Below are 22,566 nucleotides of genomic sequence, written 5' to 3' on the forward strand. Positions count from 1 at the left end.
AACCAGAAATTCTACATTCCACAGGCCTGGGCTGCCTAACCAAGGTAGTTGAAAAATCACATTTGAAGGCCTGGAAGTATTTGCCCTATATGTTACTCATACTAAAAACATGCTGACACTACTTCAACTCAATATCCTAAAGAGTCATGGTAACTAAGAGCCAAGTTAGAAGTTCAGTTGTGCAAAGCACTGAGCATAAAGAAACTTCAGCCTAGTATCTTTCAAGCAAGAAGAGGTACACTAGTATCCTTGGCCCAGGGAAACAGGAGTCCTGAGATGAGACCAATCATACGAATGAGCTCCTGGCCCATATGTGACACACATTAGACACTCAAGCTAGGTTGACTTCTAGATGAATAATCAATGTTTTGTGTGATAAAGATCTGACAAGGGTAGCAGGCAGCATTCATTCCATTTCTCTTCTGCCCAACACTATCTGTCCTGATCTAGCCTTAGTTAATAAAGTCAAAAGCAAGGTTCTGAACCCATATAAGTAGTTTTTCAGGTAAAACTGTTGTATGTTCGTACATGTGTGGAAAGACGAATGGTTGTGGAGAAGAAGTCACATCAACAGCCTGCAACAGAAAACTACAACCACTCATGATTCTTAACAACTAGAGTACACTAGCTCAGCTGTTCCCTGAAAAGATGGTATAAAACCTCAGAGGACATAGTTGGAATTAGGGACAACCACAGTTATCTACCTCATTGAAGAACAATGAACTAATCTACCTGCAGTGTAAAGATGAAACCTGGGCACAGATAGTACTTCCTGCTATCACTAGGATCTGAGAGCCGGAAACAGAGGCTTGGTGATGCTAGGTCAAGTACACATTTACTGTGAACATACTAAGGCCTGGGGTGATGCTTATAGGTGGTAAGAACCAAGCCAGTTAGGGCCCAAACTTATATCCAGACAGTATAAGGGGCCTTGAAAAGGAGTGTGGGCTCTGCCCCACTGTTTGGTTGCTGTTCCATTATTAAGTGAGATCTGACTTGTCTTCACCTACAAGACCCACTGTGACATCTCACAGCCCAGCCACAAGAGCTTTTTGCTTTTCAAATCAGCTCCCACCCGCAGGACCTATATATGCTTGCTGTCCCCACTGCCTAAAATTCTTTCCTGTCCTATCTTGGCTATGACAGCTTCATCAGAAACTCTGATTATCCTCCCCACCCCAATCTCACTTAATAGGTAACCTATCAGTTCCTGCTATTCCCACCTACTAAATCCCACCAATCTGGATTATTTGCACCAACCCATTAATCTGTTTTTAAATATATTTTTTCTAAGATTCAGAGATAGACTAAAATGCCTATCACATGCAAGGCCTTGGAATCAATCATGCACAAGGCCTTCGATTCCATCTTCAGTATGTACAGTCTCTGTCTGTGTTTGTATGTAAGTGTGCCTGTGTCTATATATACTCTTACTATAAGATATAATATCCAAGGCAATTTCATTTCTCAAAAACAGTGCCTCATCTGTAACAAGAACAAAGGTGCTTGAAAACTGAAAGAACTCAACTGTCTGAGTTTTTCCAACTTCTGAACAGCTAGTTCTCTGTATATTATTTGCAAACATCCTAACAGATAAAGTAAAGTAACAATAGGATTCAGGCTCTTGTGTTAGTCCACTGCAAGGAACACTTCCCAGAGTCTGAAATAGATGCAATGTCAGCTGCCTTCCTCCCTTAAACCCAAAAATACAAATTCTTAGCCTGGCCCCTTCAACACAGGTTAAACGTGTGCAATCCCTTGGTGGCCATGTCAAAAGAACAGGGTCTTCTGTAACACGGAGAGGAAGAGAGAATTTCAACAAAATGGTGAATTAGTAATAACAAATACTCACGTATCTGCCCAAAACAGCTTCAAGAAGGGCTAATTTATACAAAAAGACTAGCACAAAATGACATGTGAAAAATAAAAACCAATTGAGAACAAAGAAGCCAGTGAGTGAAAAGCCTTTAAGCTGCATGAGAAAGTGAAGGTAACTAAGACCACCTGAGCCCACAGCACACCTGTAAGAAGTTACCTCCATTTGCACCCCAGAAAATTAGACACAGGTGAGAGTGGCCCCCTCCAGTACCCACAGGTGGCATCACAGTGTCTACAAGGACAACTGAAGCCTGCAAGAGCAGCATGGAGGCTCTCCCTGCCAAGTAGGGTGCCTTCCACCTCCCTGGCACACTGAATAAATGTTATCATTTTCCAAGATGCCTCAGGGCAGGAAGGTTCTACAAACTGTATACTCATGCAAGAGTCAGCAAACTTTTTTTTTGGAAAAGGTCAGATTGTAAATTCTTGAAGCTCTGGCTGCTACACGATCTCAGCTGCAGCTATGCAAGCCAGATATGAGAGCAGGCAAGTGGGCACAGAGGACAGAATGTGTGTGGTTATGGGCCAGCAAGGCTTTACTGGTAGACAGAGAAATTTAAATTGCTTGTCATTTCTTTGTGACAGAAAATCATATTATTTTAATGTCTTAATACCATTTAAAATATGAAAGCTATTCTTAGGTCATGAAGACAGATTGGTCCACAGTTTGTAGACTCCTGCTCTTGACCACTATCCAGTACTCTCTCTTATCACCCAGTTTGAATATAAGGTTCTCTTTACATTCTATGCTGGAATCATGGCTGCCAGACATTCCTCTACTCAATTTTCAGTCACTTGTAGAACACTAGGATAAAAATAAGAATTTTTATCATTACTATTATTATTAATGTTTCCTTGAGCTAGAGATGTGGGCTCAAATGGTACAATGCTTTCCTACCATGCAAGAAGCCTTGGGTTTGACCCTCAGCACTGCATAGAAGTCCCAGCACTAAAGAGGATGAAGAAAGAGGCTCAAGAGTTCAAGGTCATCCTTAGCTACAAAATAAGTTTCAAGTCAGCCTGATGAGACCCTGTTTCAGACAGACAGACAGATAAGCAGATAGACAGATAGACTGCTTTTTTGATTGCTAACAAAACACCTTTGGCAGCATAACTCAGAAACATTCTAGAATAGCCCACCCCACTAGGGGTGGACTCTAGCTGTCAGTTCTGAGATGCTGTCTATTCTCCTGTCCCTCCCTGAAGGGCTCCTAGCTGTCACTGATGGTACTTCAGAATTAAATTCATCCATCTTCCTATGACAGCTCCCCATAGTTTTTATTTGCATCAGGGGAGAGGGGAAATTGAAAGGAATGAACTACTCCCAGGGCAGAAAAATCCATGCCATGCCAGGAAAGAAACACAGGCATCCAGTACCTCAGCAGCAGCTTCAGAAAAAGCCCTGACCAGAGACCTACCAAGAAAACAGGATATCTTGTGGCAGAGGAAAAGGGTGATTTCCTGGGCACCTGGGAAGGTTGGTCCTCTTACATACTGCACATGCTGATAGAGAGAGTAAAGAACTCAGAGATGCCCTCATCTTAGCATATTGGTAGAGAATACTCTCCTCATACTAAGACTCCCACAGATCACAAAAGCAGAGATCTACAGAAAACAAGATTTACTCACCCAAAGAATTAGAAGACAAATGTTGGAGGGGTCCACTGATTCTTTAATAAATTCTTCATTTACCTAGAGCCAGAATAATTTGCCTTAAAGTAACCCATTTACACGAATTAAAAAAAAAATGATTACTGTCTGGCCCCCAGGTATGAGGCCCTGGTGTAAAGGACCTGCCTGTACTTTTTGACCCCAGGGTACTTTTGAGAGGGACTGCATTTACCAGGATGCCTTTCAGGTACTCTGCTCTTGCATTTCCAGTTACACAGTTTGCTTCTCTGCTTTTGCTTTTTGCAACAGAAGATTTTTTTTCTTCCCTAAGCTTGCAGTAGGATGCCTGTGCCACTGTTTTGTTAGTATACCTCTCCAATTAGATCTTTCACTTGCTACTGTTCCCAGATTAGGTCATACCTGCATGCATTCACTCAAACTGGTGTTTTGATGCCAGAAACAAAACCCCTCAGGGCTTGCTCACTCCTCCACCTAATCTGGTCAGTGAAAGAAAATTAAAGTACCAAAAAGTCTTTTCAGCCTTCTCAGCCTTTTGGGAACTCAAGCCCTGCCTCTCATTGCAGGGAGGATTTCAAAGCCTCTACTGCTTCTTCTATGTCAGCAGACCCGCCCTGCCTCTGCTGTGGTTTCACCTTGGGGGAAACTGTCCCTGCTGTGCTTTCTGCCTACAGTTTCTTGCTATGCACTAGCAGCAGGGTACTCCAGCTGCTATTTTTCTAATACTGGCTTGAAGGAGAGACAGGACTAGCAAAGAGGATTTGCAATTTTCCAAAAGGTTTGTTGTTTCTAGAGCCATTACAGGTGACTTTCCCATACTGATATTTCCAGGTGAATCTAATTTTGCCCTTACAGAAAGAGAAAAATCTGAGAAACAAAGGTTTGAAAGGCTTTTATAGTTTTTTAGAGAGAGGAAACATCTAATGACTTATGATCTGTAAAGCTCTGTCAGACAAAGTATGATGTGGTCTAGCACGTTTGTTCTTGGTTGTTTCATTCTCTGTTATGTCTGGATGCCATATGTTTAAATATTTGGACCCTTCTCAGATGATGGAGCTGTTTGGGGAGGCTGTGGAACCTTTGAGAGGTAGGAACAAGGGAAACACAGTTTGCTGGTGCAGAGCACAAAGGTTATAATACAGCCTTGAATCTGGCTGGAGCTCTCTTCTTCCTGGTCCAGAGTTAGGAGCAAGCCTGGCCACAAGCTCCGACCAACTTGAACAGGCACTGGTCCAGTCAACATGCCTTTCCCACTGCTGAACTATGAACCAAAAGAATACCTTCCTCCTTGAAAAAATGTAGTTCAACAGTTCCTGACAAAGCCTTCCCATCTTATGACTCTGACCACATCACAAGTTATCCTTTAGCCAAACACTAGGAAAAAAAAAAAAAAAAAATCATCTTCGCCCTGTCTTTTACCCAGAGCCCTGTACCATCTTCCCTGAAGTACTCATGGGGGTAGAGGGGACCACCATTCCTCCAGAGCAAAATAAAGCAGGATGAATACTAAGCTATAAAAACAAGAAATATCCAGAAGAAGCAAAGGGACTTGCCTACACCACCAATACTAAGAGACAGAATCAGGACTAAAGCACAAACCACAGATTCCAAAATAGTAACAAATCATTTTAAAATGTAAGAATGAATCAGAAGTCTTCCAAACAGAATCTCTTGGCCATAAATAAAGTCTGAAATATTTAACAGCTGATTACATGGCTTCAAAGAGAGTAAAATTCTTCAAAGTTTGTAAAATTAAACAAGGTTACCATTATCTAAATAAAAATCCCTTTCACACTGCTAAATAGCTTCTCACCATCTGGAATGTCAGAACATTGTATCTGAAATAAAAAGGAAAAGCTTTTTGACCTATTTTTGTCCCAACAATAATGTAAAGCAGCAAATCCTATTTCTTAAGATTCTCCAGTATGTGCTACATTGCTGGCTATTCACAACTTTAAAATGACACCTATTATTCAGTTAGAGATTAGGATTTTGAGCAGTACGGCATTTTTAATAAAAAATAAAATTAAAAATAGATTTGCCACAGCCTTTTTAATGAAACTAGTAGCTCTCCTAGCTTACAGAGAAAACAATATATTTGGGAGGATTGTTTTATATGAAGTGCTATTTTTAAAATGTCACAAATATTCACCTCTAGAGAAAGTGCACATTACACACACACACTCCACCTCCAATCACCCACTTCAGAGATAGGCAGCCAGCACAGAGGCTTCCATCAGAACAAATCCCCTGGAACTTTGTAGTCCTGGGAGCCAGGAAACTGCGGGTGAAGCCTGGCAGACATATGCCAAGTTTGGAAATGAGTCAGCCCTGTACTGTCCAACAGAATTTTTGGAGACAATACACAAAATTCAACACATGTGCCCTCCACTATAATAGCAATTCATTGCATGTACCCACAGAGACCAAGGAAACAGATTTTCAATATAATTTAATTTCAATTTAGTTAAAGTAGCCACATGTGGCTAGTGACCACTAAATTGGAAGATAGTTTGGATGCTACCCTTGAGAGTTCTCCAGCATGGTGTATCACTTGCTTCCTATTTTCTATCCCAGCATAGACTGCCACCTACAGTTCTCCAAATAGGCCTGTGCTTACTACTCTGGACTCTAGCTGGCCCCTTACAGCCATATTCCTGGTCTCATACTCTAAACCTAGGCAGTCACCTTTTCCTGAAAGCCTCCTCTATTTTTTTCCTATAAATTTCCCCCTCCAGGGGCCAACTTTCCTCTCCTTCCCCACTGTCTTATGGGCCACAGCAAGTCCCTCCCACCATGCAAGGCAGCACAGTATGGTGATAACATGTATTCTGAAGTCCAGCATAAATCCTGCCTTTGGCATAAACTCACTACCATCTTCTTGACCTCATGCAAGTTATACGCTATTTCCAAACCCTAATGCTCCATCTGTAAAACAGGTTATTAATGGAAGCATTCCTTTCTGATTGTTGGAAACAGTACAGAAATGACAAGACATAGGCAAATCATTAGCAGAGTGCCTGGCAAGGAGCAAAGACTCAGTAAAATTGATCACTCAGTCTTATTTTTCATTTCATTATTAGGTTATGTAGCTGTAAGTATGGCCTAGATCTTTGTCATCCCTGGAACCCACTCCTACAGCAAGTACTCATTAAAGATTAAATTTATTAAAGATGCCTCCAGTAGATGGATGCTAGGCTTGAGCTCAGTTCTAAGGATTCTCCTAATGCTGAGCATCCTTACTCTGAAAGTAGTGCTCTAAAGCTATATACAGGTTTCATCAGAAGTGGGCATGGAAGGTAGGGTGAGGTCACAGAGCCAACATGATTTATGCAGGGCTAATTCAACATGCACACAAAGTAGTTGCCACCATCCTGACTGCCTCTCCCACCACTGCCACAGACCTTCTCAGTGGAAGCAGGCCAAATCTGTAGCAAAAATGTTACCAATGGAAACAAAACTTATCATGCAGACTAGGATGCAATAAAGTGAATTTAAGGTTCACTATTAGCCTCAGAAAGAAAGAACACCCTCCCTTATCCTTCTAGATCACCCCACCCCATCCTTTCCTAGATGGCTACCTGGTTCTGGGGGAAAACATTCCAACATACCAGACCATTCCTATAACCCTAGATTCCTACTGTGCCCTGTAAGTGTCACTGGCCCTGAAAGATAGACTCTCCTGAGGCTCTTCTAGGCTGTTTGGTTTTATTAAAGGCAAATATGGATGAGCAGCAGGTGAAACAAGCATTAAAAGTGATTCAGTGTTCAATACAGAGCCTTCTGGCCCATGCAGACTCCCAAGGAGACTGTTCATTTCCCAAATTTGCCATCTTTGGCTGTCTTCTAGTGGCAGTGACATGGCACAGCTGCAGGCCCAGGAGCTGAAAAAGAGCAAGGTGAGGGCTCTGAGCACACAGTAAGTACTTCTCAAAGAACTCTCCCGTAGCATGCTTCAGGCAGAGAAGGAGTTCAGCAGCTCTGGCTGAAGGGGAAAGGCAGCTCTGGAGTGCAGAGAGCAGACAGCCTATGCAGGAAACTAAATGCCTACAGATTCAGTGGAGAGCATGACTGAGAACAGAACAGGAACAGCAGCCAGGGGGCTAAGAAAGGCAGTGGCCTCCTGGATGAATCTAGTTCTCATCCTTCTCTGGACTTCCATTTCCTTCTTTATTAAGTCAGACAGTGTTTCTTTTGGAATTCTAGGTCCTATTGATTTGAGTCCTCACCCTCAGCCTTGCCCCCAATCCCAGAATCCTTGAAGTGCAAGGTACAATGTTAGGTAGATTATCTACTTAACATTAATCACATCAAGCTTAAACATTTCAGGATGTTACCTATAACAGACCACACCTTGCCTGTTCACCAGGAGTAGCCAAGAAATAGGCTTATAAAAGTTTGCTAAGCCTCTCTTCATGGAGATGCTGACCATGCCACACAGTGCCATTCAGCTGTTCTTCATGACCCATTCATGCCTGCAAAACCAGTACCACATGGGAGACGCTTACACATCATTTGCCAAGTCCTGCTGCCAGTTTGATGTGCAGTCTTGCCCCACCCACTACTGGATCATACCTTGTGTGGTGGCCCTGAGGAAATACTTCCCAGAAGATTTCATCTCAATAATGCTAGTAGTCCTTTATTAATCACAGCTGATTTTCATCCCCAGCTAGCCAGCTTCCACTGTGCCAGCAAGCACAAAAGATTTCACATTCACAGATTCTTAATTGAAAGTATCACACAACCAACCTTGATACAGTCTTTGATTCCCTTTGAAACATCACAGGCCAGGCCTCATCGTCTCCATTTCCCTCAGCATTATCTTCCAAGCTCCCACAAAGGCTCATCAATATGGCTTTTCCAGACACAATCCTCACCAAAAATTACATGGTCAGCTCTATCACAACAATGAACACCCTGCTGCCATGACAAATACCATGGCCAAAACCAACTTGGGGAGGAAAAAGTTTGTTCAGCTTATATAGTCCATGATCAAGAGAAGCCATGGCAGGAACTGAAGCAGAGACCATGGAGGTATGCTGCTTTATTGGCTTGCTGTCCTGCTTCTGTTCAGCTGTTTCTTAAAAAACTCAGAACACCTGCCAAAGGGGTACACTGTTCACAGTGGGTTAGGCTCTCCCAGAATCATTAATCAAGATAATGGCCCCACAGACACGCTCCCAGTTCAAACTGATGGAGGTAAATCCTTAACTGTGGTTCTATCTTCCTGTCTTCCTGGGTCTGAGCCATGGCAACGGTGCTATACTATTGCATTAGAAAACTATTACAAAAATGTCAGTTAGGGAATGGAGAAGTAACAATGGCTCAGTAATTAAAAGCACTTGTGGCTCCTTCAGAGGATCTAGGTTCGATTCCCAGAACCCAAGTAGTGGCTCACAACCTTCTGTAACTTCAGTTCCAGGATACCCAATGCTCTCTTCCACATTCCACAGTCACCAGACATGCACCTTGGTGCAAATCACCCACATGTACAAAGTTTAAAAAATGAAGAGAGAAGAAAAGGAAGAAGGCAGCAACAAAAGAGGGAAAGTATGGACAGGGAAGAGGTCAATGGTATTCAGAAGAAGAAAGTCACTATGTATCCTTGGTCAGACATCAACAACGAACAAAGACCCATCTTTGCCCTACTCAATCTTACACTCTTCTCTCAAGAACTACTTAGGAACAACTCCCTAATGCACTATAATATGGGTAATGAGTACTTAAAAATCCTTATCTTTCAGTCAAAAGCTAAACTTCACTTTCAGAAGCTCACCAAGAGAAAGAAGCACTCATCTTCTTACCCTCTGGCATTGCAACAAGTCCATCAGTTCCCCTCTCTTGCAATGGATGTGATAAAGACTTTCTAGAGCTTCCTACTGCCTCCATCTCAATCATTTAACATGCATCTCTGCCCTCTCTGGTTCCTGTGATCTGTAAGCTGGGTCTAGAATCTTGATCAAATTCAAGTCTCTTCAAGAAACACAACATCTGGTAGCCATTGATTAGTCTGTCTTTATTAGCCTAAATATTTTTAATGTTCTTACCCATCTTCCAAAATATTCACGTCTATACAGTTATATGTTCCTATTTTTAGCCACAGTAAGTTAAACTCATTCAGAAACTTATTTAACAATTCAAGATTAATATTTCAAGAAATCAGAATTCCATAGGAAGCAGATTTCACAAACCAACATTGGGTGGAAAACGGATTCATGCTGGGCTCTTTTGTTTTTTAAACAAAATGTGAAGCTAAGGAGATAGTTCAGTGGGTAAGAGCTCTTACTGTACAAGCAAAGCATGGTCAGGATCACCTGTAACCCCAGCATAGGGAGAGGCGGGTGTTCTAATCAGCTTTAAGTTAGAAAACTTAGCAAACATGTGCTGAGAACAGTGGAGTAGACAAAGCAAGTAGCCGCTTATTAAACAATTAGGATGATTAAAACAGATGCCTTCTGACACACAGGAGGATTCCAGATGGGTGCACATGCAGTAGAATCTAGTCTTCTAGAAAATCCCAACCATCTTTCATCTTGGTCATACACCAAGATCTTATTGTTGATATGCCAGGTAAAAACAAACAATTCTTATTTTTCACTGCTCTACATTTTGTCATTTAGGGGAGGAGATTTCTTATGGTATGTGTATGTGATGTGGGTGTAGGTGTGAGTTCATGTGCCCAAAAAGGCTGTTGGCTGTTTTCCTCTATCAATTTGCATCTCACTCCCCTGAGATAGGGTCTCTCACTGAACCTAAAGTTCACTGATTACATTGGGCTGGCTGGCCAGAGCTCCTGGGATCTACCTACCTCTGCCACCTACCCAGCTAGTGCTAGGATTACATATACTCCAGCCATGCCCAGTTTTTACATGGGTTCTAAGGATTTGAATTCAGGTCCTTGGGCTTGTACACCAAAAACTTATATGTACTGAGCTATCTCCTTAGCCCCACATTTTGTTTAAAAAAAAAAAAAAAAAGTTAGCCAAAATACCCAACATGAATCCATTTTTCATCTTAACTCATTCTCTCATCAGCTTTTTCCCCATCTCTGTCCAAGCATCCAACCAGCTTATATAAGCCACAACCCTTGATTAATACTCAAAGCAGTTAACATTAATACGGGTAGCAGTCACTCCTGCCACCCCTATTAATGTTAACAGTTACAATCAACAGTATGTTTGAATGCAGCCAGAGGACAGAGGACCACCCTGCCACCCTTACACACGTAAATGTGCACATACACACACACACACACACACACACACACACACACACACACACACACACGACCTTTTGTCTCTGCTCTACTTCATGACCAAGAGCTTCTCCATGAAAAGCAAGGATGTCTTCTGGCCAATTAACATTTCTGTGAGAAAAGCCAGGAACATGAGTTACCAACATGAAATCAAGCAACAGGTTGTTATGCAAATCCATCTGTGGCTCTCTTTTGATAGATTCATGGGCTGAAGTGGTCATCTACTCTGAAAGCTCACAATGTTAGCACATGGGTGCTCATCAGGAGCATCTACTTGGAAATCTCTATCCAGTGTATTTTTGACCCTGGGTATTTTTTTTCTTTACCATGTTTTCAGTCATTTACCATATTTACATTGTATGTACACCTTGTAGAAAACAAAAAAGGAGGTGGGATGGGGACTTCACTTATCACACTCCTAAACAATTACAAAAAAAACCAATTTCTCTAACATCAATGAGAAGCAGGAAGAGGCCCAGCAGTCTATTCAGCACAAGGCCAAGCCCTGCCTGACTTGATTCCACCTATGCCAATAAAGGAAGGGGAGCTATTCCTAAAGCCACATGCATACAAAAAATGACAACTTCCAGTGTGCAAGAGGCACATAATTTGCAGTGTGTGCCTATTTTCTAACTAAGGACCCCTCATTCTGAAAGCACTAGTATGTACTTAATTATTCAAGTTACAAACCTCAGATATCACAGGCCGAGGGAACCTGGATTCAGGATCTTGGTTCACCCGTAAGCAAAGAACTTTCTGAGACATGTGTTCTATTCTCTAAATTGGAAGACCATTTTCACTGCCTCTTAGGAATTCTCAAAGGACTAAAAGGCTAACTGAATAATATATATGAATTCCTTTCGCTGACACCCTACCCATCTCACCTCCTCCTTCCACAATTTATGGATACCCACCTACTTCATCTGCCCCCATTACTGAGGCTATATGTACTTCAGTGTGAGCAAGAATGGGGGAAGAGGTAGACTGGAGTGACAGAGACTAGACACACTATTGCAGGATATAGTGACAGTCATGAGGAGCACTGGCTTGGGAGTGAGACCAAGAAGACCTTGTACCAATCCATTCTGAGAATCCTCCTAGTTTTGACAGAAGAAAGGATGGGTATAAAAGCCTCCTGTATCCTCAATGGCAAAGGAGATATAGATGAAGTTACTAAAAACACTACATATGAAAGCCAAATATAGTGCCTGACACCTGAAAGATCCCAACAAATGTTGTATGGTTGTACTCTTACTATCATCATGACATTAGAATGTACAGTTTCAGGGGTTGGGGATTTAGCTCAGTGGTACAGCGCCTAGCAAGCGTAAGGCCCTGGGTTCGATCCTCAGCTAAAAACAAAAAAGAATGTACAATTTCACAGGAAGACTTTCTCTTCTAACACTGCAGACAGCCTCCAGAACTTTATTTGGAAGGACACCATGGTCAATACACTCCTCTGTTAAGATCCTTAATACCTAGGTGAGAGAGCCAAAGTAGGCAGGGTCAGTGAACAGCTGGTTCCTGGGCAATTTTCCTGATGAGTAGGAGGTTCAGCAGTCTCCGTCCTCATAATTCCAACCTTGCCTGGGTGTACCCTCCCACCACACTCCTACTTCCAAGACCCTACACATAGTATAAAGGGGCTTTTAAAATTGCACCACCAGAGCAAGTCTACTTCTGATGAATGACAATGACAAGGTTCCTATAGCAACCCTGGATTTTGGAATTTGGGTTGAAGACAAAGAGGGATCATTGAACCCCTGGCTCCTGGTGAAATGCCTTGAAATTATATGTGATTTCTTTCTCTTTACTGTTACAGCAAGTCACAATCCTTCTACAGTGCATGACCGCATTAGGATCTTCTCATACCAGTCAACTGTGACATTGGCAGAGAGAATTGTTGACTCTATTTTCGACAAATTTAAAATCTGTGAACATTAAGAGTTCACATTCAAACAACCAGGATAAGACTTGGTATCCTGGCTCCCAAGCCAGTGCTCCTCCTCATGACTGTCACTACATCCTGCAATAGTGTCTCTAGTCTCTGCCACTCCAGTCTACCTCTTCCCCCATTCTTGCTCACACTGAAGCACATGTAGCCTTGACTCTTGCCTTTTTAGCTTCTGACACATCTTGATTTGTTTTAATAAGCATTAAATATATGTTTGACTTGGCTCTCCAATTAAACTATGCACTCTTTAAAATACAATTCAGGCTAAACATTTTAATATATCCTTGGGCCACCTGCTAAGTGACAATAATCTTAGTTTACTAAAGTGATGAGATTTAGAATCTGAAGTTTAGGATAGGGAGACAGTTCAGCTGGTAAACTGTATGCCTGAGTTCAATCCCCAGAACCAAAGTCATAAACCAATTGTGGTGGAACAGGTTTTTAATCTTAGTCCCGAAAGTTATCTGGGGTTTGCTGAGTAGCCAAGCTGCCTACTCCAACTAGCAAGTTCCAGACTTGTGAGACACTCTGCCTCAAGGTAGATTGCATCTGTGGAATGACACCTGAGGTTGACCTCTGTATGGATACAGGAGCATGCACACATGCACACACAGGTACACTTGCGCACACACATTATCACACATACACATGAACAATTGCATACACAGAGAGAGAGAGACAGAGACAGACAGAGAGATATTAGTCTAAGCTTTGAAGACAGGTTTGAATGTCTGTTTCATTGTTTTTTAGCTGTGTGATTATATTCTTTACCCTGTGTCTTCATGTCTTTGTGTATTTAAAGAAATAATAGCACTAATAGGATTAAAGAGGGGATTAATTGAAGCTTAAGTAACAGAACACTCATCTCTTGGAAACTGTATGTTTTCATCATTAATATTCTTTATCAATATTATTAGTCATCATCATTAGAGTTTCATAGCTAATAAAACTGAAGCTCAAGGTTCAGGGTCTTATACTCATGTCAAACCAAATATAAGCACTGTACCCTGGAAAGGGATTCAAAGATAATACCTTCTTTTCTCTTGTATCCCTCACTAGGTTGGGATACATAGAAAGTACCTAGGAAATTTCAGGAAAAACTAAATGTGAGAACCCTAAGGAAACCTAGTGAACAATCTGGTCAATACCCTTACACCTTGTCCCCAAGGATAACATTCTTCATCACTATCATTCAGTGCATAGAAGCATGTTACCCATGCCTATAGCAATGTCTATGTTTTATCACCACAAGACAATGCCCCAGGTGGAAACAGTGGGTAGGACCTCAAAGGCTCTCTCTAGATTCCCTGCCACATACTGCCTTTCCTAGAACAAAAAGGACTCAAGGTCAAGCTTAGGCAAGACTAATTCAAAGAAACTCCCAGACTCAGGGGTAGAAACATACATTCTGAAACCAAAGAAGACTTCTGTACTTTCTATTCCTTTTCTTCTATTCCCAGGTCTGCAAAGCATTATTCATGAATTCAACCTATCTACTGAGTGCTATGAAGAGGTTCAGCCATTATCTTGAGTGAAAGAGGAGCTCTAAGTTCTCAACCCATGGATCGCACCCCCTTTAGGAGTCAAAAGACATTTTCATGTGGGTCACCTAACACTCATCAGAAAACACAAATATTTACATTGCAATTCATAACAGCAAAATAACAGTTATGAAGTACCAAAATAATAATTTTATTGTTAGGAATAGGTGGGCATCACCACAACATAAGGAACTATATTAAAGGGTTGCAACATAGGAAGATTGAGAACCACTGCTTTAGGTGTTTAAGAGCTTGATTAAACACAGAATAAAAGGCACCACTTATTTTAAACCCAGGTGATAGAATTACATAGCTCTGTTATACAAAACACCATGCATCACTATGATACTCACAGATATAGGAGTGGGGGGGGGTAAATATCTTTGATAACATTTTTATCACAGAATTGTGAGGCTGAAATAAGCATGACCATATATGCCCAAGGACAATGAAATTATCAGTACCTTTACCACCATGTTGAATTGGAAAGAACTTGTTATCAGGAGTATATACACATAGACAGGAACTTTGTATCCTCAACATCAGCCTTGTGGCAGGCATTGAAAATTGGATAGATGGATAAATGGTTGGATGAACAGATGTATGAATGGACAGATGGGTGCATGGAGGGATGGATGGATGGATGGATGATGGATTGATGGATGGATGGATGGATGGATGGATGGATGGATGGATGGATGGATGGATGGATTCAAGCCTTTCCTTCTTTTCTTTGTTCCAAAAACTCTGGGCATCCCCAATAAAACCTCTCATTTCAGCCATGGTCAGGAAGAAATGAGTGTGAAAGTAAAACTGTCCTCAACAGTTCCCAGCAAGCTCTGCCCAGGAGAGCAGAGAACCATCCAACCATACACACCCCTGGCTCCAACCCCATGCCCTGGTTACCCAGACTAACTTCTTCCCTGGATACTTCTTTTATATGATAAAAAAGACCCAATACCATAATGCTGATTCTTGGGGAATCAGGAGACTATTGAGGTACTCTAGAATTAACCAAAAACAACCATCTCCATCAAACTAAATAAATAAAATAAAAATATCAAATTGAAGCAGCTAAAATTCCACAAAGCCAGTGTTGATGAATGTAATTATTAATGTGCTTTTTAAAGAAAGACCTTGACCTGGGCACAAAAGACAGAGCCACAGGGGATTAGTCAAGATGCACTGTTAAATATAAAACAATCTCTAAAACAAAAGTGACTATTAATTACTTTAGCAGTTGATTGCAAAAGATAAATAAATAAATCTTGTCTTGGGAGCTGCTCCTGCCCAGCCCTTGTTAGCTCCAAGTTGAAATTTCTCTGTCCTCTCTCATCAGCCCTTTCCATCATGATCACTATTTCTTAAAAAATACAAAGTAAATCCCCACAGTGTTCTAATCCAACTCCCTTGCTCTCTTGAAGGGCAACCTTTACAGAAAAGAGGCCACTTGATAAATTCCAGGAAAGTAAAAATAAAACATAATGAAAACATAGTCTCATCATCAAGGCTAATTACAAAGGAAAAGTAAAGAGCTTTTCTCCCTCAAGTATGCCTTTTTTTTTCTAATTAAAAAAAAAAAAGAAAGAAAGAAAAAGCAATCTAATAGAAATGAGCTGTATTTCTGGCCTGAATAGGAAAGAAGTATCTTGGGAGAGACAGTGTTACTTATAAAACCAAAGACTTTAGAAAGTCATTCATAAATTAACTAGTAATATATTTAAACAAACGTGATGAACCAACTAGATTTGAGACTCTGGAGATTTGAGACTATGGGGTGCCACATTGAATCAGGTAGCACTCTACCCTATGCAAGCTTATGGCTGGTCTGGCTGATCCTGGGATTATAGAAGCAGAAAGGCAGGAGTATAGGAGACATTCTGTGAAGAGGATATTTTCTAGCCAAAGAGCCTCACAGGTCTTTCTAGACAAGAAGGCACTGAAATTGGCCTGGGAGGATGGGTAGAATAGGGTACTAAGAGAACCCTGTTTCATGGCCATACCATTCTCTTGTTCCCTAATCTATCATGCAAGAGACTTCAAAGCCTGGAGAGCCCATTGTTCTTCACCCAGACAGTAGTCAAGTTCATACTAGATCCTTTCTTTCAGAACATATATGCTAAGCACCAGCCAATGAATCAGTATTGAATCCAGTCTCAAGGGTGGGGGCTCAGCCTCATGCCTTTGGGAAGGACCCTATGTTACAAAGTGGTGATGTCAACTTGACTGCACTGAAGAATGCAAAATGAACTAGCAAAGTATTACCTTTGCTGATTATAAAAGACTAGTGTGTGGGTCAACAAAGTGAAGGAGAAGACCTACCCTCAGGGTGGATAGCACCAGTCAATCTCAGGCTATATGTAACAGAAAAGTGGAAGGAGAGATAATTGGCTTCTAAATCATCTTTCTGGATGTATTGTGATATAGCCCTTAAACAACAAACTCTAGGTTTGATGCCTCTGGACTCTGGGACTTGTGCCTTGGCCTGGAGCCCTGAGGCTCCCAGTTATTGCACCGAGTCAGCTACCAGTTTCCCAGACTCTCTAGCTTGCCCAAGACAACCACTGTGAGTTCCATTTTACACGTACACACTATACTAATTTTATTCTCTAGAGAACCCTGACCCTGAGAGCCAGGACATCTATTATAGGCAGTTTGTGAGAACCAGATTTGCACCAGCATGTCACTTTTGAAGGTGGGACAAGAGGAGATTCCTTCCTTAGTCAGTCAATGACTATTTGTTGCAGATCAATCGCAGAATACAACTTTGAAAAAAGCAAAAGTACATTACCTCACTGCACATTTTTACTCATTGAGTCTGTGTATTAACTAATACCACAAAGCACTATAGCCATTCCTCTCCTTGCTGACAGGAACTTGCAGCACATAAAAGACTAAAAACACACAACAAGTCAGAGGTGAGCCTCAGCATGCTAAGAAGCAGCCTCACACTGCTTGCCCAGGCTGGAGGCATCAGCCTACACTAGCACCAACAGAGAAGAGTGTATAAGGAATGGTCTCCACCTTTAGGAAGGGGTTGGGGGACATTAGCAATAGAAGAGATCCAGATTCACATGGAAAACATCTCAGAGTGTTCCAAATGAGACTGACTAGAGAGAAGTGGGTGCACCTCTTGGGGGCACAAGCACTTCTGGAAATGTTTACCTCCCAGATAGTTACATAACTCTCTAGAAAAAGAGCAAGAATTGTTTCCAAATGAATGAGTTGAGAGACAAGTTTAAGGAGCCACTTCCCTCTGGGGGACTTTGTAGGTCCAAATTAAGAGGCTGGCTGAGAGGAAGCTTGGTGATCTCCCCAGCTCTGAGGAGTAACAAATAGAATAATCTACTGGATGTCAGCAAACAATACCAGGCACAGAGAAAAAATTCACAGAACTGCACAGTGGACCCATTTTCCAGGTTCCTGTAAAGAAGCCACTTGTAGGAGGAACAGAACAGAGCCACGAGCCTGGAACATGCTGGTGCTTCTACTTCCAGCCCTGTGAAAGCAGGCAAGCTCTCTCACATAGCTGAGCAATGGTGACTTGCAAAGGTTTCTGTGTAGATTTCAGAAAACAGATTTGAGAACACTTCACGCTTTACTTGGCACACCATAAGATGCACAAATGGTTTGCGTGTCTAAATTTGCTTTTGATGCTTTGCTTGCTTTTGTGGTGTTAAGGATCAAACCCAGGGCCTTGTGAATGCTAACCAAGTGTTCTCCCCAAGTCTGGATTTCTTTCATGTGGGTATACAGATGTGGAGGCCAGATTTGGATACCCAGTGTCATCTTCAATCTCTCTCCAACATACCCTTTGGGAAAGTGTCTTTCAAAGAGTCCAGACCTCCCTGACTAGCTACCAAGCAACCTCTAGCTATCTCCATGTCCTGTCCTCTCAGTGCTACAGTTACACACACACAACATGCCCATCTTCTATGTGAGTGTTGGTGATCCTGATCCTCATGCTTGCACAAGGGTAAGTACTTTAGTGACTGAGCCATCTCCTCAGCCACTGAATTTGTTTCCTTAACGCAGATTGGAGGAGGGAGGGGACAAGGTCCCTTTAAGACTACCTGTCAGATGAGCCCATATGCCACTATCTTTCTGTTTTTCTTCCATTCTCCAATTTTTGTTTTTCCAAAAGCAAGCAAAAAAAAGTGTTAAACTCTCATCTTAAAGTCAGTTTCAGAGGGCAGACAGAGTACAGAGGCCTCTGGGAGCTCCCTGTATGGCTCACACATACCCTCTTTTCCAATCTGGCTGTGCTGCCAGAGGAAATGGGCTCCTCAAGGGCAGTAGAAAATCCATTATGAGCTTTTGATACCCAGATAATGAAGAGACCCCAAAAGACTAGAATTCAAAAGATGCAAGCAATAAATATCCCCACTGGACACACAGTTGCAAGAAATGATGTGGTCAAGAGCATGGGAAGCTGAATTAAATGTGCACTGGGGAAAGGGTGAGAAAGAAACACTTACTTAAATCTTTCACAGAGTGATTTAGAGGTAAGTGTCAGCCATTAGGACTCAGGGCTCTCGCAGACAAGCAAAGCACTTATTTTAAATAGAAACTGATGATCGATCAGGTAGGGAAGAAATTCTGGCCAATCACACAACAGATCTTGCCTTGGCTGCTGTAAACCACTTCACTGCACACAGGCAGCATCCATTTGTCAGGTCATGGGCTTGAGGAAGCATGCCAGCTCCAGAGAGCTCACTTTGTGAACTCACACCTAGACCAGGGCCACAATGCTAATGCTGGATGACTGAGCTTGCTGCTTTGGGAACAGTGCCTCAGGAGCCTACAGGCCACTGATAGGTGCTATGGAATGTCGTTCTATATGCTGTGAATGTGTTGCTCTGATTGGTTGATAAATAAAATGCTGATTGGCCAGTAGCCAGGCAGGAAGTACAGGCGGGGCAAGCAGAAAGGAGAATTCTGGGAAGAGGAGGGCTGAGTCAGGAGTCACCAGCCAGACACAGAGGAAGCAAGATGACAAGGCAGAACTGAAAAAGGTACCAAGCCACATGGCTAAACATAGATACGAATTATGGGCTAATTTAAGTGTAAGAGCTAGTCAGTAATAAGTCTGAGCTAATGGCCGAGCAGTTATAATTAATATAAGCTTCTGAGTGATTGATTATTTTATAAGCAGGCCACGGGACTGCAGAGGCTTGGTGGGACCTAAGAAACTTCAACAGATAGGGCCTTTGTTGCAGGTAAGGGAAATACTTTGGGAAAACAGTGGGCATAAAATACAAAACAAGCTAAAGCCTTTACCTCCTATTGTGGCTTCTAGTAGTACAAAGTGAATCCCCAGAAGGCTTCTGGAAGTTGTGCTAGTGAGACTCAAAAGAATTTCCTGGCTTAAAGGTTCATATCCACCTCAGGCCATGTCAGCATTCTTAACCAAGGACAGCTCACACAGGACCAGACTCCTAAGGCATCTGAAACCTCTAGGTTTGGGGACAGAAAGGTGTCCAGACCTTCATTGTGCAGGTGACAAACTGAATTCAGGGCAGTGAAGGAATGTCCCAGCTCATCTATTGAAGTAGGGCTCAATATAGGATTTCATGATACTATAGGTTAAATATGGAATACAAGCCCAAGTGTTAAAGCTATGGCTTTCAACCTGTAGGTGCTGGCAAAAGAGGGTGAAACCTTTAGGAATTAGGACCTAATATAATAAAGGTAGGTTATCTGAGACATGACCTTGAAGTTGGGATGTTAGGACAATGGCTCAGGTCTAGGGTCCAGCCCCTTCCAGTCTCTTCACTTTTGACTTCCAGTTGCCATGAGGTAAACCGTTAGTAGCTATTCCACCCTGCATTCCTACTGTAATGTGCTACATGAACACAGATGAGAAGAACCAGGTTAAATGATCATGGGCTTTTCCTCATCATAAGGTGGTTGTCCTAAATATTTTGTCACAGTGGTGGAAAGCTAAGAAACAGGAGCATCAAGTGCTGCAAGCCCTGACCCATACACACACCAGCAAGTCCAGGGGACCCACAGACCCAACAGCAAAGCCCTGGAGAAACCCAAGAGAGAAGATACTGGCAGCAAAATATTAAGAAGATCCTGTAAGATCCTCAACCAACATTTCTAAAACTTTCTTCAGTGGACATTTTACAAAGTATTCTCCCTGGGGCTGGAATGTTCTCTCGGTGGTTAAGAGCTCCTGCTGCTTTTACAAAGAAGCCAGGTTAAGTTCCCAACACCCATACCAAACTGCTCACAACCACCAATAACTCCAGCTCCAAGGGATATGACACCTTCTTCTGGTCTCTGTAGATACTTGCATGCATGTAATGCACATACATACACTCAGACACACACACACACACACACACACACACACACACACACACACACATCATTCCTTGCATATCAAATTTGTTCTTGATTCTTAGAGCTAGAAGAACCTTCAAAATAGTCAAGTGTCAAATAGACTTGGATTTCACACCAAGTCTATAATAATTTGTAAAATATACAAAATGCAGGCAGAAGATGGAAACCACCATGCTAAATGTTCCATCAAGGACACACCAAGTAAAATATAAATGGAAAGTAAATATACTCCCTGTATTATGCTTATAACATTATATATATATATAAATTCAGGTTTTAAAAGATGGAATCTGTCACATAATACCATATGGATGAATCTACAGAACATTATACTAAGTAAAATCAGCCAATTATCAAAGGACACATATTAACTGACCTCACTCATATGAGACACTTCCAGAAGTCAAATCACAAGGAATTGTGGTTGCCAGAGGCTGGAGAAAGGGGAGAATGTTTAATGCATGGCATTTCAATAATGTAAGATCAAAAGAGTTCTTGAAATTGGGTGCACAGCAGTGTGAATTACTTAACACTTCTTAACTGTATAATTAACAATGGTTAAGATGGTACATTCTTTATTAAGTATAAATTTTTATAAATTTTTAAAAACATTTTAAGCCAACAAAATGACTACTAACCTCAGAGCTTTAAAAAGATTGTTATGATAATGTACATGACTCAGATAAATGTCTACATGTCTCACTGTCTCCATTTTCAAGATAAGTAAGGCCTGGAAAACTATCTCAGTATTGAAGAAAACTGGTTGATCTTAACAGATAACCTGGGTCTGGTTCCCAGCATCCATGTAGCAGCCCACAGCCATCCATATCTCCCATTCCAGGGGATCTGACACCCTCTTCTGGCCTCCACAGCACCAAGCACACATGTGGTATACATAGTATACATATATGCAGATAAAACACACACACACACACACACACACACACACACACACACACACACACACATAATAATAAATAAATAGAAATAAATCATTTAAATGTTAAAAAAAAAGAGAGGAGGAAGAAGAGGATGGTATGCTAGGATCCAGAAACATGCAGCCCCTGTGACACAATTCTGCAAGTCATGAACCCTGATGTCCCAAAGTCTTGACCAAAACCAGCTTATGTACTAGTTAGCAAAAGCCACTGACTTCTCTGGTATTCAATGTCCTGAGCTATTCAGTGGACAGCAGAACCACAAACATCAGAGGGGATGACATTCTCAAGACAGTGGTGTGCAAGTGAAGATCAATGAACATCTAGAAAACCAGTCCACTGCTCTGACACCACAATACCAATTCACTGCTCCAGCTGCCTCCAAAGGTTGGAAAGGTCCAAACCTGTGGGCAGAACCCAGGACAAAGGGCCCTGTGAGTTGTATCAGACAACAGCTCTCCTAGACCTGCTGTACTGAATCCATAGGAATAGCCCATGCCCACACTCACTCTGCAAGGGCTCTAGGGTGTGAGGTCCATGTTTCCAGATGCTCTCTTGAGCCTTCATCTCAAGATGAGCTGAAGATGAGGCTTCCAAGCCTCTGAACAATATCTCCCCAGTAGTAATGACCTGTGTGAGACACCTCTCCTCCCTCATTCCCCTCTGCATAGTGAGGAAAGGTCAGAAAGCATAGCCCCTTCTTGGTATTACTGTCACTTAAATCTGCAAAGAGAGAACAGTCAATTCCATCACCTTAGTAGCCTAGCACAGCCCCTACTTGGGCTAAGGATGCCAACCTTTCCCATCATCCAAACTGCCAAAAGGACTAAAGACTGCAACTCTGCAAGCTGTTCTCATTTTTATATACCCACCCTACACACACTTCTATACACAAAAATACCCTTAGCCTACAACTTAACTGCAAAAGCACAAGGAATCAGCTAAATGAATGAGAGCCTACTGTCACAGAATAAGTCCAATCTGGACTTGGATGAGCTGTGCAACCTCAGACTTCTTACC

The 22,566-nt window shown here is 41.9% G+C and overlaps 1 protein-coding gene across 3 annotated transcripts in view; it reads right to left on the reverse strand.

Annotated features, from left to right (window-relative positions):
- The window catches only part of Large1 (LARGE xylosyl- and glucuronyltransferase 1), a 506,337-nt gene that overhangs the window by 433,738 nt on the left and 50,033 nt on the right, over nucleotides 1-22,566 (reverse strand). Inside the window, exon 1 of one of the 3 annotated variants that reach the window (XM_036187423.1) lies at nucleotides 20,985-21,002. The exons of the other annotated variants lie outside the window; for them this stretch is intronic. The gene's annotated coding sequence lies outside the window, so the exon portion shown is untranslated. Of the gene's footprint in view, nucleotides 1-20,984; nucleotides 21,003-22,566 lie in introns of those variants that run through there. 3 annotated transcript variants of the gene reach the window in all.

Source organism: Onychomys torridus, chromosome 5 (assembly GCF_903995425.1).
Source record: "Onychomys torridus chromosome 5, mOncTor1.1, whole genome shotgun sequence".
Lineage (NCBI taxonomy): Eukaryota > Metazoa > Chordata > Mammalia > Rodentia > Cricetidae > Onychomys > Onychomys torridus.